This window comes from Lissotriton helveticus, chromosome 1_1 (assembly GCF_964261635.1).
Source record: "Lissotriton helveticus chromosome 1_1, aLisHel1.1, whole genome shotgun sequence".
NCBI classification, from domain to species: Eukaryota; Metazoa; Chordata; class Amphibia; order Caudata; family Salamandridae; genus Lissotriton; species Lissotriton helveticus.
Genome location: NC_136057.1, coordinates 1186349077 through 1186365285, shown reverse-complemented (window position 1 = coordinate 1186365285; position 16209 = coordinate 1186349077). Strand labels below are relative to the sequence as shown.

At 45.8% G+C, this 16209-nt stretch overlaps 1 protein-coding gene across 1 annotated transcript in view; it reads left to right on the top strand.

The window, feature by feature from the left end:
- DNAJC2 (DnaJ heat shock protein family (Hsp40) member C2) overlaps nucleotides 1-16209 on the top strand; it is a 252490-nt gene that overhangs the window by 216544 nt on the left and 19737 nt on the right. The gene's annotated exons all lie outside the window — the stretch shown is intronic.

The window sequence follows — 16209 nt, the reverse complement described above, 5'->3', positions numbered from 1 at the left end:
GAAGTCAGGCTGAGCCGTCATATAATGCCCCACGTCCTGTTCTGCGAGGTCGTAGATTATCACAACACTCCGCAGCATCTGAGAGGCTGCCCTTGTCTTTAAGATGAACATGCATCAAATGGCTTGTTCCAGCAGTGCCCACTCTTGCAAGCCTCAATTGCTTTGCAAGAGTGGGCCATGTTAGAAACACATGGCCCCATAAAGATAAGAAAGTGCTTTGCGACTGACGCAAAGCAGGCAAGCCAGCCCGGGTGGGCCGGCACAGAAAGCCAAAGGGAGGCAACCCAAACACCTAATTTTCAATGGCAGGCAACCGTTTAACATAAACGGTGACGCCGGCCAATGGGAATGAGGGGTGGGGCTTAAAGCCCTCTTCTGAAAATCCTCTCCTATAAAATCTCTCGCGGAGGCGGAGCAGGGCTCTGCCCTGCAATGCACGCGAGACCTAAAAAGGGTATTGCGTTCTGGAAAGTCCTTTTAATAGATACTTATAAAAATGCTTGCACTAGGTATAATCTAATTACCTGTTGCTAAATATATGCTTTGAAAGTGCTTATTTTATCTTAAACACTGAACCCAGAACCACTGAAATGATGCCATTCTGTGTCATTTTTCGCTTAATTATAGATCTGCCTCATTTGCCACATAATCCATCATCTGGTGTATAAACGGCAGAATTAAAAAAGAAAAATTGTTTCTAGCTCAAACGGATCAAAAGTTAGTAAAATGTAGCACATGTTCCTTCACAGTGGAATGCCCTTCACAAAGGTCAACTGGTCACCTTTCATTTGCTTGTTTCTGAATTTGGTTGCTAAGCTGGTACTGCTGTGAAATCTTTACCCTAACAGTATTGCCATGTGTAAAAAGTACCACATAATGAAGTAATATCATCAAAACATTTGCCACATTATGGCTTATAATTTGCCTTTTCTTGCATTATTTCGTCAACACTGCTCCATAATTTGGTGCTCTGCTGCTGCATTATTCAAGTGACTCAATACAGTTTTAAAATGATGATCTACATAGTCACATTCACAGTGTTCTCTGTTACAGGCTGGGACCTCTTCTCACTATATGTACACAAGAATGTTTCCCCACTGCGCCCACAAGGATTTGATTCTGTGACTGGCTTCACACACAGACATCTGCAGTGATTGCATTAACCAACTGAGGTTTCATAAATTTTTACTTGGTTAATTTTTATTTGATGTGTGCTTTTTAGGTCTCGCGACCTATCGATGCGCGCATGCGCATCGAGCGGAGCGAGAATTCAAGTGGCGAAAACATCATGAAACCACCAGCATTTTGCTGGCGTTTTCATGCAGTTCATGTGAACCACGTGTTCAAACATGAACGCGCATCAGCCTCCCTCCATTTGCCGCACAGCACATCAAAGGGCTTCGCCCAGCGTGCGCTCTGCGGCTTCTCGGCTTCTCCTCCCCTAATTAGTCATTTTCGCCGCTCCCTTGCCCGCCGTGTCGCATTTCTCCTCCCCCCCCTCCCCTTCTCTGCCTTCTGCCTTCCTTTCCCGGCGCACGCATTTAATTGTACTTCTCGTTCCTTTTCTGATTTCTAAGATTATGTATGACAACACCTTCCAATTTCATTACACATGATCATTAGGACTCTCTCCAAAGAATTCACCGATTGTGGTAGTGAGCTTGTGATTTTCCCAGCGTACGTGGTCGGTTTGCTGCTTGCTTGTCCCTTTCACCACCTCACTCCTGTCTATCTTCAGCTTAAGCACAGAAGGCATGTGCTTTCGATTCTCTCATGCTGTTCATGTGTTTCACGGCCTTACAATGCAAGACAAAGGGGCTTCGGAATATGTCCATGCAGCAATTATATTACATTTTTGCAGACGATGCGACATGGCTGTGTTCACAAGCACACTTTCCACATGTCTACGGCCGGCTCAAGATGGGCATGTGTGCTTTTACAAGCACTCCACACCACCAAGCAACCATTTGGACGCATAAATTAACATAACGTGTAACACGTGCTAAAGGATTAAAAACAAAATCGGATTAAGAAGCCTCAAATAGACAGAAAAGTGGCGCCGCTCAAAACAGAACACTTTAGTACACTACACACGGTAATAATCTCTTCACGCACATTCCCTTTAGACTACACGTAATAGTAACATCTAGCACAAAACCAAATGACAAATTCGAACTAAGGTCTTAAATCCTTGCAGAAAATGCAGTGTCAAACATTAATGGCAACCAAGTTATTTATAGTCAGTCGCTGGCTCTCAGACTGAAAACAAACATCTAATTTAATGTATGAAAGCGTGGCGTGATCCGCTGATGGTTGACAAAAAAAACAAGCATTGCCATTGCCAATAGGTCTCGCTTGGGGACCTTATAAGTATTTAGTTTTGCAGCACAATATCCGATTATGCAACAAGGATATTGTGCTGCAAAACTAAATACTTATAAGGTCCCACAAGCGAGACCTATTGGCAATGCCAATGCTTGTTTTACCTGCATTTACGTGGTGAAAAAAACAAAACAACTTTTTACAGAATATTTAGTTTTCTAGTATCGGATCTTTCATTGATTCAGAAGCTTGAATCATTCCCCTTTATCGAAGTGTGAGTTTCATGGTACCATAGTAAGCAGTACACAGCATTACCATAGACTATAATGAAAATGGAATGCTCACTTTAATAAATTATCCATATCATTTAAAAGGAACCGAACTGCAGCCAATCAGGCAACGGCATACTCTGGAATACTCCCCACAGAGGATGATTTCCTCAGATTTTCTACCGCACATCAAGTGAAGGGAGTCTCCCTGAGCTCTGCACAGTTTTTCCTCAACCAGTTTGGAAAAGATTTATCATTTACTACTACCATGTCCAAGTCTCTAAGAAAGGCCTTTTTAGGTCCTGTGGCACCTGTGGGAGAAAAGGACTACATTCTAAAGATCCCCACAAGGACGGTATTTGCTGCCTCGACCCTACATGCAAGGTGAAAGACTGCAAGATCTGTTGTACCTTTTCTACTAAAACCCTAAAGGATAGGGAAGGGAGGCTTCTTCTTAGGCTTCAAAATCTTCAATCTAAAAAGACTTCTCTTACTGAGGAAGAAGACTGTGACACCTCTTCAGCCTCTCAAACTGTCACACAAGAGGGCAAGATCTCATGACCAGGGGACATCAGATAGAGTCTAGAAAGGCTTTAAAGACTCACAATGAGTCTGTCATAGACCGTTCCCAAAAGTAGAAATGAGAGAAAATCTCCTCAGAAACTGTAAGGTCTGAGTCCATCACTCCATCTGCTAAATCTGGAGTGCGTCCAGAAAGTCCTTCTCAGCGCCGTCGATGATGAAGCCTAAGTTAGTTTTGAAAATCTCGACAACCTCGCTGTTGAGAACATCAGCGTCAACAATAACTACAGTGAAGTTGACAGTGGCTACTTCAAAGACGCCATCCATTTCCTCATCTGCGTCGATCTTGTCTGCAAAGTTTATCGCCGACTAAAGCTCGGTCGATGCCACCTGAACAACAGTTGTCGATAAGAGTCCCATCAATGAAGATAACTTTGTCAACGTTGAAGTTTGCAAAAAAGCCCTTGCAAATGACATCTACAGACTCTACGACACCGAAAGTAAACTGTTCACAAATATTCCTTTTATCTGCACATACTTCCCCAAAGTATCTCCTCTCCCTCAAAGTCACCTTCTTAATGTTGAAAAATCAGATGTTGATGACCTGTTTGATGCAGCTCTCGGGCCTTCTGATCTCAATGTCAATGATCAGGATGAGGATGATGACCAGTCCTATGATGAACATTATGATCCTCAGCAGGCGAGATACACTGAAAGGCCCAAGTACGGAGAACATTTCCACCATTACAGCCAATCTCCTTCACAAGAAGGTATGTGCTGGTTCCTTTGGCCCTGTTTCAAGACCTTCAAGGGATGTTGCAAGACTACTATAAAAGATTTCCAGAACCCACTAAACTACCATCACCAAAACAGCCTAGTGCTCCGCCTCTGAGGACATAAAGGCCTATTCTGTCACCCTTGAGAACCAGGATGACTCCTACATCAAACATTGCTGCACATTCTTGCAATGATCCCTAGTCATCGGACAATGGCAGAGAGTAGGGAAAAATAGCAAATACTCAGTCCATACCAAATTAATTGAGTAACTATTTAATCCCTACTCCATCGCCACATGCTCCACAATCAGTGGGTTCCTCTTTGGATGACACTGGGGGTTTCCATAACCTGATGGAGAGAGCAGCAAAAAGGTTTCAACTGCCAATCACAGTTAAACAGTCTGTCTTTTTCACGATTTTAAAGAGCCTGCCAAAAGATCTGTGCGTGCTATCCTAATAGTTTGGGACGAAGGCACAAAAATCATGAATAATCCCTCGGCGGTTTTGGCTATATTACTGCAGATTGACAAAATGTACAAGGCACCAGAAGATTGACCTGCTTGTCTTGTCTAGTAGGGCTCCAAAAGCCCGACTTAGTCATCTCCCAGACAGCTCAGCGCCAGTCCAAAAATCCATCCACACCGATCTTCCTATCTCTGCTTCACCGAATAGGGAGGGCAAGTGCCTGGACAACATCAGTAAGAGATTCTACTCTGTCAGCAATCATGGTGTGTGCTGCCAATTCCTTGGCGATATTGGGCAGGTACAACTGGAAAATGTGGTCTGGCATTAATGCTCTCATAGATCTCATGACCGAGGACAAAAGAGCATAGGTAAAGACAATTGTACAAGATGGCTAAGGAACATCTTCAGAGATCATTGATTTTTATATGAATATTGCCTCTAGTGATTTTCGCCAGCTGGCAGGAGCTGCAGTTTTAAGACCGCAAGGGTGCTTGACGGCAAGGTCATTCCGTCCAAAAGTGCAAAGTAACATTCTGTACATGTCTTATGATGGTGAAGCCCTCTTTGGTAAACACATGGATGACGACTTGCAGGCCATTAAAACAGATTCTGGCACTGCAAAATCACTGGGCACTCTGCAGTTTCATAAATTGCCCTTTCAAATAGCACGAGGAAGGGGTCTTACATCCTACGTCCTACAGAGGAGGTGTCCAACATTTTCAACAATCTCAACTATACCAGCAACAGTATAGGCCGGCTACCAGCAGCAATCCTATCGACACCATCTGTGGAGCCTATAACCAGCAGCATAGACTGTATAGCAGTTTCTCCTCTAGCGGTGGTTACCTGTGCCAGCTGCAGCAGTTTGAAAAAGAGTTTTGAGGACAGCCTGGCCTACAGCAGCTTGCTGTTTTGTTTGCACATCTACACAGTAGTGTTTTGTGAAAGTGTGTATGGTGGTCCATGTGGCTGCCTTACAAATGTCTTCAAGAGGAATATTCCCTTGCAAAAGCAACAAATACTCGCTTTGTCTTTCTAAATGATTTAGTTCTGTCTACATAATAAAGGAGAGCTCTTTTTACATCTAGTGTGTAGGGCTCTCTCAGCTACTGACTGTGGGTTTTGAAAGAATACTGGCAGTTCTATTGACTGATTAATATGGAAATTGGATACGACCTTTGGCATGAACCTAGGGTTTGTTCTAAGAACTACCCTGTTGGCATGTACTTGCATGAAAGGTTCTTGAATTGTTAGTGCTTGTAATTCGCTTACTCGTCTGAGTGAGGTAATGGCAACCAAGAATGCTACCTTCCAAGTTAAGAATTGCAGTTCGCATGAGTAGAGAGGTTCAAAGGGAGGCCCCATAAGGCTGGTAAGTACTATATTTAGATTCCAGACTGAGGAAGGGGGATGTCGTGGAGGGATCACCCTTTTAAGACCCTCCATGAAGGCTTTGATTGCTGGCACTCTAAACAGTGAAAGGTGTTGCCTGTTTTGAAGGTATGCTGCTATAGCAGCTAGGTGTAGTCGTATTGAAGAGTATGCTAAGTTGCATCTTTGTAGATGCAGCAGGTAACATATAATGTTTAGTATGGAAGCGTCTAATGGGTTGATTTGGTTATTGTTGCAGTAAATAACAAATCTCTTCCATTTAGCTGCATAGCACGCTCGTGCAGTTGGTCGTCTTGCCTCCCTAATGATGTTCATGCAGTCTGGAGGCTTGTTAAGGTATCCAAACTCTGAGACTTCAGGAGCCAGATCGCTAGGTTCATTTGATTGGGATCTGGGTGTCTGATTTCTCCATGGTTCTGAGTTAGAAGATGAGGTGTGAGGCACAGTCTTTGATGAGGAACTACTGAAAGTTCCAGGAACGTTGTGTACCATGGTTGTCTCGCCCATGTGGGAGCAACTAGGATTAGTGTGAGTGAGTGTTGCCGCAGTTTGCGTGCCACCAGCGGAATCAGCGGTGCTGGGGGAAAAGCGTACGCAAATCTGCCTGACCAGTTCATCCATATCGCATTGCCCTGTGACAACGGATGTGGGAACATGGCGGCAAAGTACTTGCATTTCGAGTTTTCTTTTGTGGCAAACCGGTCTATCTCTGGGTGACCCCACTCTTCGAAAAATGGCTGGAGAACTTGGGGGTGAATCTCCCATTCGTGTAGTTGTTGCCTGTGACTGCTGAGCTGGTCTTCCATCTGATTGTCCTTCCCTGGAAGATGTTCTGCTTGGAGAAAAATGTTTTTGGGAATTGCCCACTTCCATATGCTTTGTGCCAGGTGGGACAGCTGTGGAGAGTGTGTTCCTCCCTGTTTCTGGATGTAGTACATTGCGGTCATGTTGTCTGTCCGGATCAACACAGTTTTGCTGTACAAGTATTTCTGGAATGCTTTCAGGGCTAGGAATATCGCTAGCAACTCTAGTTGGTTGATATGCAGTTTCTTTTGTTTGGTTGTCCAGAGCCCTTGTACTGTGTATTGAAGGAGATGGGCTCCCCAGCCTGTCAGTGATGCGTCCGCTGTTAGTACTAGTTGTGGAACCGGCTCTTGGAACAGTCGCCCCTTGGAAAGGTTTTGTGGGTTCCACCACTGAAGAGAGTTGTGAGCGCGACTGTCTACCAACACTAGGTCTTTTAGTTGTCCTCGAGCCTTGTTCCATTGCTGTGCTAGGCATTCTTGTAAGGGACGCATTTGAAGTCTGGCATGGGGGACAATGAATAGGCAGGAGGCCATCATGCCTATGAGCTGCATAAAGACTCGAGCTGGCAGAGAGTGTTGTGGCAGAAATTTGCGAATAAGTATCTGCATGCTGGATATCCTCGCTGAGTTTGGGTATGCCTTTGCCACGGAGGTGTCTATAGTGGCTCCCAGATATTGTTGTGTGTGGGATGGTTGCAGATGCGATTTTGGGTAGTTTATCGAAAACTCTAGGCTGTGTAGCAACTGAAGTGTTTTAGACGTGTGTGTTGCACACTGTTGGTACGATTTTGCTTGTATCAGCCAATCGTCTAGATAAGGGAACACATGGATGTGTTGCCTTCTGATATGTGCTGCCACTGTCGCTAAGCATTTTGTAAACACTCTTGGAGCCGTGGTAACCCCGAAGGGCAAAACCTTGAATTGGTAGTGTTGCCCCTCTATTGTGAACCTGAGATATTTTCTGTGGGCTAGATGTTTAGGTATGTGAAAATACGCATCCTTGAGGTCCAGTGTTGCTAGGAAGTCTCCTTGTTGTAGCAACAGGAGCACTTGCTGTAGTGTGACCATATGGAAGTGCTCTGACAGTATGTATTGATTTAGGGGTCTGAGGTCCAATATTGGCCTGAGGGAATTGTCTTTCTTGGGAATATGGAAGTATAGGGAGTATACTCCTGTCCCTTGCTGGTGAAAAGGGACTGGCTCTATGGCCCCCTTTTCCAGCATGCATTTCACCTCTTGTTGGAGCAGGGTGATGTGTTCTGTGGACATTGGACGGTGTCTGGGTGGTATGTTTGGTGGTGTAGAAGTCAGTTCTAGGCAATAACCATACTGGATAATTTCTCTCACCCACCTGTCCGTGGTAATTACGTGCCAGACAGGTAGGAACTGTTGGAGTCTGCCTCCGACCGGTGTTGGGTGGTCTGGAGGTAGCGTGATCAAGTCACTGTTTTGTGGCAGTGGAGGCTCTGGTGTTATTACCTCCACGTCCTCTTCCCTTATTATTGTTGCCTCTATAACCTCCTCTGTTTGTGTTTTTGGTGAAGGAACCTTGTGTGTTGCTTTTGTATGAGGATGACGTCTGCAAGGTGTTTCCTCGTGTAGTTGCTCTATATGAGGAGCGTCAAAAGGAGCCTCTATGTTGCTGAAACTATAATGCCCCCATTGATTTTGCGGTTTCTGTGTCTTTTTTCATTTTGTCTAAAATGGTGTTGACAGCAGGCCCAAATAGAAAGTCTTGATTGACTGGCTGGTTAGGAATGGTGGACTGCACCTCGTTCTTGAAGCCTGAAATGCACAGCCATGCATGTCTGCGTAGCAAGACGCTAGTGTTAATTGACCTGGCTGCGGTGTCTGCTGCGTCAAGCGCACATTTAATGGAGGCGTTTGTAATGAATTTTCCCTCTTGTATGAGGTCATCAGCTTGTGCTTTAAAAGGCTCAGGTAGGTGTTGCATTAGGCTTTCGAGCTGGTCGTAATGTGCCCTGTCGTAACGAGCCAGTAGGGCTTGTGTATTAGCAATCCTCCATGAGTTGGAGGCTTGTGCTGCTACCCTTTTACCTGACGCCTCTAGTATCTTTGATTCCTTATCGGGGGGAGGTGCTTCCCCCCGTTGTTTGGGAGTTGGCCCTTTTACGTGCATTAGCCACTACTAGAGAGTCTAATGGTAACTGCCATTTGATGTAGGTAGGGTCTGTAGGGGCTGCTCTATACTTCTTCTCTATCCTGGGAACGATTACTCGTGCCCTGGTTGTATCCTTAAATATGTCAGGTGCGTGTTTTAACACTCCAGTTAACATAGGAAGTGTTCTGACACTCTTTTCTGAAGTGGGGAAGGTGTCAAATAAGAAGTCTTCTTCAACAGGGTCATTATGCATGTCTACGTTGTGGTACTGCGCTGAGTTGGTTGAAGACAACAGTGTCATCAGTAGGTGACGGCCTAATTGGATAAGAGGGTACATCAGGGATGGGATGGGTGTTGTATGGGTCTGTTGGCTCCTCCCATGGTTCCTCTTGTGGTTGAGGATCTTGTGGAAAATCATAATCTGGCTGTGGATTTTCCCCTGTGTTCCCCTCATTGTCCCCGTGGTGAGAAGGAGAGTAAGGAGCAAAAGGTGTAGTAGGCATGATAGGATAGAAAGGGATGAAGGGCCTAGAGGGAGAAGTCCCAAAGTCCTTCTTCTTTAATGGAATAGGGGAATGAGAGCCGGTGTCCAGTGGCCTCTTCTTCCTGTGCAGGATTGTGACTTTACCAGTCTCTGGGTTAATGTATATTTTAGCTTGGTCGTCTGATGGATCTGGATTGAAGAGTTCTTCCTCTAGAGTCCTTGGTTGAGTGTTAGACTTTTTTGGGTCGGTAACACCTTCTTTTTCTACGACTTTTGGTGTTTTATTGCTTTTCTTCAACTCGTGCCCTTTTTTCGGGTCGACCGGATCTTTCGGCTCGATATGTTTTTTGTGCTTGACAGGCTTTTTTGGTTGTTTGTCCGTGGCCGAGTCGATGGTCTTTTTTGGATCGACTGGTGTCTTTGGAGCACTTATTTTCGGGTCGATAGCCTTGTCCGTCCGTGGTACGGGCTTCGGTACGGCACCCTTCTTGTTGGCGACCTTTGCCGGGTCGACGGTTTTCGGTACAGCGGCCTTTTTCGGCTTGGTGACCTTTTTTGGTTAGGCGGCCTTTGGCTGTGTGTCCTTGTTCGGTTCGACTCCCCTTTTGGGGTTGACGCTTTGGGGCTGTACGGCCTTTTTCGGTTTGACGCCCTTCGGGTCGACAACCTTGTTTGGCTCTGGAAGCTTCTTAGGGATGATGGTACTTGGCCCTGGGGTCTCTGAAGGTTTCGATTTCGGAGCCGAGCTGGATGGCGGGGCTGGCGAAACTTTTTTCGGATCTTGGCTAAGGCCTTTTGGCGATGCCTCGACCGGAGCCTTTGGTAGCGGGGTAATTGGTGTCGGGGACTGTTTACTCACGGTTTGCCCCGACGGGATCTCGTCATCGGAGTCCGAGTAGTGCTCGACGGTGACTATCTCTAGGTCTGAATCTGGAGCTTCCGGTAGTTCCTGGTCATCATCGAAGATGTTGTCCGGTTCCGGTGCCTGTCGCTGCATCTCTTGCCTAGCGGCCCGTCAGATCCGTATGGTTTTCTTCGACCGAAACTGGGCGCAGGCTGGGCAGGTTTCTTCCCTGTGGTCTGGGGAAAGGCACCTGTTGCATACTGAGTGTTTGTCAGTATGTGGGAACTTGAGTGGCATTGTGGGCACCTTTTAAACGGGCTTCTTTCCATCGACGGCAGTCTCACGTGGCGTCGAAAAGGCCCAACGGCCCGCGTCGACGACCGAGTCGAGATGGAAAGCTTGCGAAGTCGAAGGCCTTTTGGCCTTTAGAGAAGTTTTGTTTCGATTCCGAACTTGGAGTTTTGGAGTAATATCCGAACCCAATGGCGGAAAAACACAATCTGAGGATGGAGAAGATGCCCATGCGCACTGTAGTCCAGTGTAGTCACGAGATAGTCACCTATCTCGTGATACTTCGAAGACACTTCCAAGACAACAAAGTGCAATCATCCGGACCCAACACTAGGCGGCAGTCTATGCACACATGCCTCGAAAATAAATAAATAAATAAATATATATATATATATATATATATATATATATCACCAACAAACTCCTCCCTTTTGAAAAGAAGCAGAAGCCACACAGGGGAACTAGAAGGAAACGCTTTATTCGACTTGGACAGGCATGATGCATTTCGGCCTCCCGGCCTTCCTCGGATGCCTCTGTGTCCCGGATACTCCCCCACTCGCGTTTTCAAATGTCCTGCCTCTTTCCCATTGGTGGGAATCTGCTCCCTCCCCGATCTTGTGTTCGTGCCACTACTTGCCGCTCTTGGGAACAGCAAGTCCCAGAATCCATTACACCGGGTAAGTGTGCAGCGGGAGGTCTCTGATGTTTAGTCCCAAAGTGGCTTGCAGAGTGCAGGGCAATACGCGATGTGGCCAGATGTAATGAGTCCAGGTTGTAATGCAGTCGCCAGCACCTCCTTTGGTCCCCTTTACGTTCTAGCCTCCAATTTTTTCGCATCCGCTGGGCAGGAGTTAGGAATAGCCATGTATTCCAACTCGTCGTGAAGTCACAACCGCACAGCAGCCGCCCTTGCTTAGCTGGAAACGTGAGGCGGGCCTGAAGTGAATCCAATACCTTGGAATATGGAAAGGCTACGAGAGCAGGAACCAGTAATACCTCAGGCCAAACTTTGCAGAACGGGGCTTCTGTAATGCGTCTCTGGCTGACGCACAAAAATATCACCAACAAACTCCTCCCTTTTGAAAAGAAGCAGAAGCCACACAGGGGAACTAGAAGGAAACGCTTTATTCGACTTGGACAGGCATGATGCATTTCGGCCTCCCGGCCTTCCTCGGATGCCTCTGTGTCCCGGATACTCCCCCACTCGCGTTTTCAAATGTCCTGCCTCTTTCCCATTGGTGGGAATCTGCTCCCTCCCCGATCTTGTGTTCGTGCCACTACTTGCCGCTCTTGGGAACAGCAAGTCCCAGAATCCATTACACCGGGTAAGTGTGCAGCGGGAGGTCTCTGATGTTTAGTCCCAAAGTGGCTTGCAGAGTGCAGGGCAATACGCGATGTGGCCAGATGTAATGAGTCCAGGTTGTAATGCAGTCGCCAGCACCTCCTTTGGTCCCCTTTACGTTCTAGCCTCCAATTTTTTCGCATCCGCTGGGCAGGAGTTAGGAATAGCCATGTATTCCAACTCGTCGTGAAGTCACAACCGCACAGCAGCCGCCCTTGCTTAGCTGGAAACGTGAGGCGGGCCTGAAGTGAATCCAATACCTTGGAATATGGAAAGGCTACGAGAGCAGGAACCAGTAATACCTCAGGCCAAACTTTGCAGAACGGGGCTTCTGTAATGCGTCTCTGGCTGACGCACAAAAATATCACCAACAAACTCCTCCCTTTTATATATATATATTCACTGAAAAAACCATAGGTTATAGACCATATATAGTTAGGAATTAGCATTTAAAAAACCTTATTTTACTCACACAAAACCATTGAAATTCCATATATAGTTAGTAGTACTAACTATATATCGCGCACCCGCAATCCACTGCTGATCATGTCACATATTACATCATTCATGACATGGTCAGTGACATCACTGATGACATCACTGATGACATCACTGATGACATCACTGATGACATCACTGATGACATCACTGATGACAACATCCAGTGACTGTGTATTTCTGTAAAGTTAAAATATGTCTTACATATTGAAGAATGAGTGGATGTAGAAGTGTCTGGATGAAGGATTTAGTAGGTGCATGACTGACTGTATGAGTGAGTGGTTAAATGTGTCTCACTGAGTGCATGGGTTAGTGACGAACTGTCTTAATTTGTGCATCATTATGTTTGTTGTTCTGTAAACTGCTGCATGTGTTGATCAGTAGCTATATGAGTAAGTATATGGGTTATTGATTGGTTGCTCAAGTATTTGTATGGGAGACTGAGTGTGTGTGTGTGTGGGTGGCTGGGAGGTGTATGACTCTGTGCATAGATGTGTGAGCAGTTGATTCACTAGATGTATGGGTTCAAAAGTGCATGTGTAAACAGCTGTATGGGTGGTTGACTGTGTGCATGAGTGCATTGGTGAGTGAATGGATATCTCAGTGCTACATGTCAAAGTAAGTACATATGTAAAACACAGTACATGTGAGAATTGGCATATATAAATAACTGTGCATAAGAGTCAGTGAATGTGTGAGTGGCTGTATGGATCATTGTGAACTTGTATCAGGGATTGTAAAAGAGAGTAAATATGTGTTAGTATATGTTTGAATAAGTAAGGTGTGTATAACTGTATAGTTGAGGAAATTGAGGTGTGATTGATTCTTTGCATGACTGACTAGGTGTGTAAGTAACTCCATGGATGAGTGACAGTCTGAGTGTCTGTTTACACTGAGTGTATCTAATGTTATATTAGAGTCTGAAGAGGTTCATCGTATTATCACATGAATGATGTCATCAGTGATGTGATCAGTAATGTCAAATGAGATGTCATCAGTGATGTCATCAGTGATGTCATTTGAGATGTCGTCAGTGATGTCGTCAGTGATGTCATTTGAGATGTCATCAGTGATGTCATTTGAGATGTCATCAGTGATGTCACTGACCATGTCATGAATGATGTAATATGTGACATGATCAGCAGTGGATTGCGGGTGCACGATATATAGTTAGTACTACTAACTATATATGGAATTTCAATGGTTTTGTGTGAGTAAAATAAGGTTTTTTAAATGCTAATTCCTAACTATATATGGTCTATAACCTATGGTTTTTTCAGTGAATTTCAATGGTTTTTTAATAGCAAATTTCATAAGCTGTCGATTGTCAAGTACGTGGTAAGAAAAAACATTTTCGTGTTTATGCACACTGATCTGCTTTCAATGCTGCCCCCCCCCCCTCATTTCTATTAGGAGTACTCTCTCTTTCCAGATAGTGAAGGGTAGTTAACGCAGGCCTTTGCCCCCGTTGTAATCCGTCGTGCCTGCTTCTCTCTCCATTTGATTGATTGTTATCCAAGCATTTGCAAACAAGCACAGAATCGCCATACTCTGTTTAGTCTTTGCAGATAGTGAAGGATAGGTAAATGCAGACTTTTGTCCCCATTGTAATCCGTCATACCTATTTTTCTCCCCATTGATTGATTGATTGAATCGAGCATTGAATTGTTCGAAGTTGGTTCTCTTAAGGATCTTCTCTGCCTGCAAACGGGGAAGAATAGGAATATTCTCTCTCCCTTTGCAGATAGTGAAGGGTAGGTAACGCAAACCTTTAACACATCGTGCCTATTTCGTTCCTCATTGATTGATTGTTTGCCCGAACATTGACTGTTTGGGAATTGGTTCTTTTTGGAGGTATTCCCTGTTTGCAAATAAACGTAGGAAAATCTTTGCAAGTAGTGAAAGGGTAGGTAATGCGGACCTTTGTCCCCCGTTGTAATCTGTCATGCCTATCTACTCCCCACTGATTGATGCACCTGTTTCACCCGGACCATTTACTAGAGATAGGTCATCTGGCCCGACCAGAGAGCACCCCTAGTGAAAAGGACATATGCAATAATAACGAAGTGATCACTGTATCCTGTTAACAGAAACTTTAGCATGAAACAACCTGGAAAGAAAGGAATAGGAAAACGAAAATCAGTAGACCACTGATGAACTTTTTATTAAATAACAAACAAAGTAACAATACGTAATGATAAAACCTATTATTGTCCTAGAAACAAGAAACGTTAGAAGTAAGCCCGTAATAAGAAACCTGAAAACAGTAAGAGAAACCAAGTGTGACATTGCAACGGCCACAAGGCAACGAGGCTTCATCGCCCCTCACTGCCCCAAAACGTGTCTGTCCCATCACCTGCCACGCCCAAATAACGGCAAACTGGGAAAGATACAAGTCAGCAGACATCCGCCCCATTCTGGAAACTTCCAAAGTGCAACAGGTTTGCGGCTACGCCCAGCCGGAAGCAACACATATAAGGCGGGTCCTGCTGCCAACCGTCGGCAGAAGATCATCACGTAGGGTGTAGCCGGGGGAAAGGCCGAGGCCAATGGGACCCGGCCAGGGGGATTGCTACGACAACCCTGGAGAGTTGCAAGGGGGGGAATGTCTGTGTCCTCGACCCTCCCCTCTCCCAGTCCGGCCACCATCAACCAGAGGCCGAGGCCGACGGGATCCGGCCGCGGTGGCGGTAACCCTGGAGAATTGCAGGTTAGACCCTCTCTCTCCCAGTCTGGGCCAGCATCCATGGAGGGCCTGGGAGTGGAGAGGCCACTGCACGAAAGGCCCAGGAGAGGCACCACACACCAAGGCCTGCCCCACCGGATGAGCCACGCCGTTATTCGGAGGGCGGCAACTTACTGGACATCACCTTGGTGCCATCCACATTTCAGCGCGTTCTGCTGCCTTGGAACTATTCGCACAACAGACCGCTACTGGCGACCCACCCCCCGGGACGCCCCACGCCGGATACCCAAATCAGTGCGGCACCCAGGCAACATCACCTGGGTGCCGTCCAGAAATCTGGACGTTGTGCTGCCTTGGGACTATTCGCACAACCGACCCCTACTGACCATTGTTCCTTCTTTTTCCCTAAAAATGTTTAAATGTTTTTACTGTTTTTGTTTTGTTGTATATATTTATAAGTTATTAAAGTTTTATATTCCTACTACTTTGTTGGAGTGCTATATATTTTTAATGTGACACATAATTGTAAAAACTTTGATGTACAAAGAGTCATCCCTGGAATCTTCCGCTTCAGGCTCGGTCCCCTCCCCAATCACAATACAGGATGGTTTTCAGATAGTAGGAACGCGTGTGGTGTGACGGATCTCATCGGGTGTGGGCCTTGATCTACTATAACTCCTTTGAAGAGGGGTGATTCTTTACAGCTGGGGCCATAAACTACATCTGCAGGGCTAGCTGATAGCCTGGGACCGGCCTGGACAATCGGACACAGAGGAAGAGGAGTGTCAGAGGGTGCGGTAGTGAATAGGGCGAAAGGGAGGTGTCGGGCGGGCACAGAGTGTGATTCTCAGGGAAGAGCAGCGCAGATGGGGGGAGGTTTATTGCCCATGCATAAGACAGAGAGCGGGGGTGACCAGTGCCTGGGGGAGATGCTTGCGAGGGTGGGGAGCCATGCTACGGATCGACAGCGTGCAGAGAGTGGGTCTGGTCAAGGCATCTAAAATGGCTGCCGTGCACGACAAAAGTGTGGCATTTGAAAAAAGGCAAGATGGCGCAGACAATGTTTTTCAACACTTCCTGATTTCCTTCGAATCGAACGTTAACAGACGTTGGGGCATATTACTAAAGTTAAGCGATATTTATCGCTAACGATGCTTAGCAACGAATTTTTTACCGCTAAGCATCGTCAGAAATTATCGCAGATAAACCTTGCTATTATCAAGGTTTATCGCAAATGCGATAAAAAACGGCCGCAATGCATGAATATCGCTGAAAAGTCAGCGATATTCATGCATTACCGAGCTAATGCTCTTAGCCATGTTATCCACCTCCCATTGGATAACATGGCTAAGAACTGCTCAGGGCAGGTGTTACTTTTTGGAGATATTCG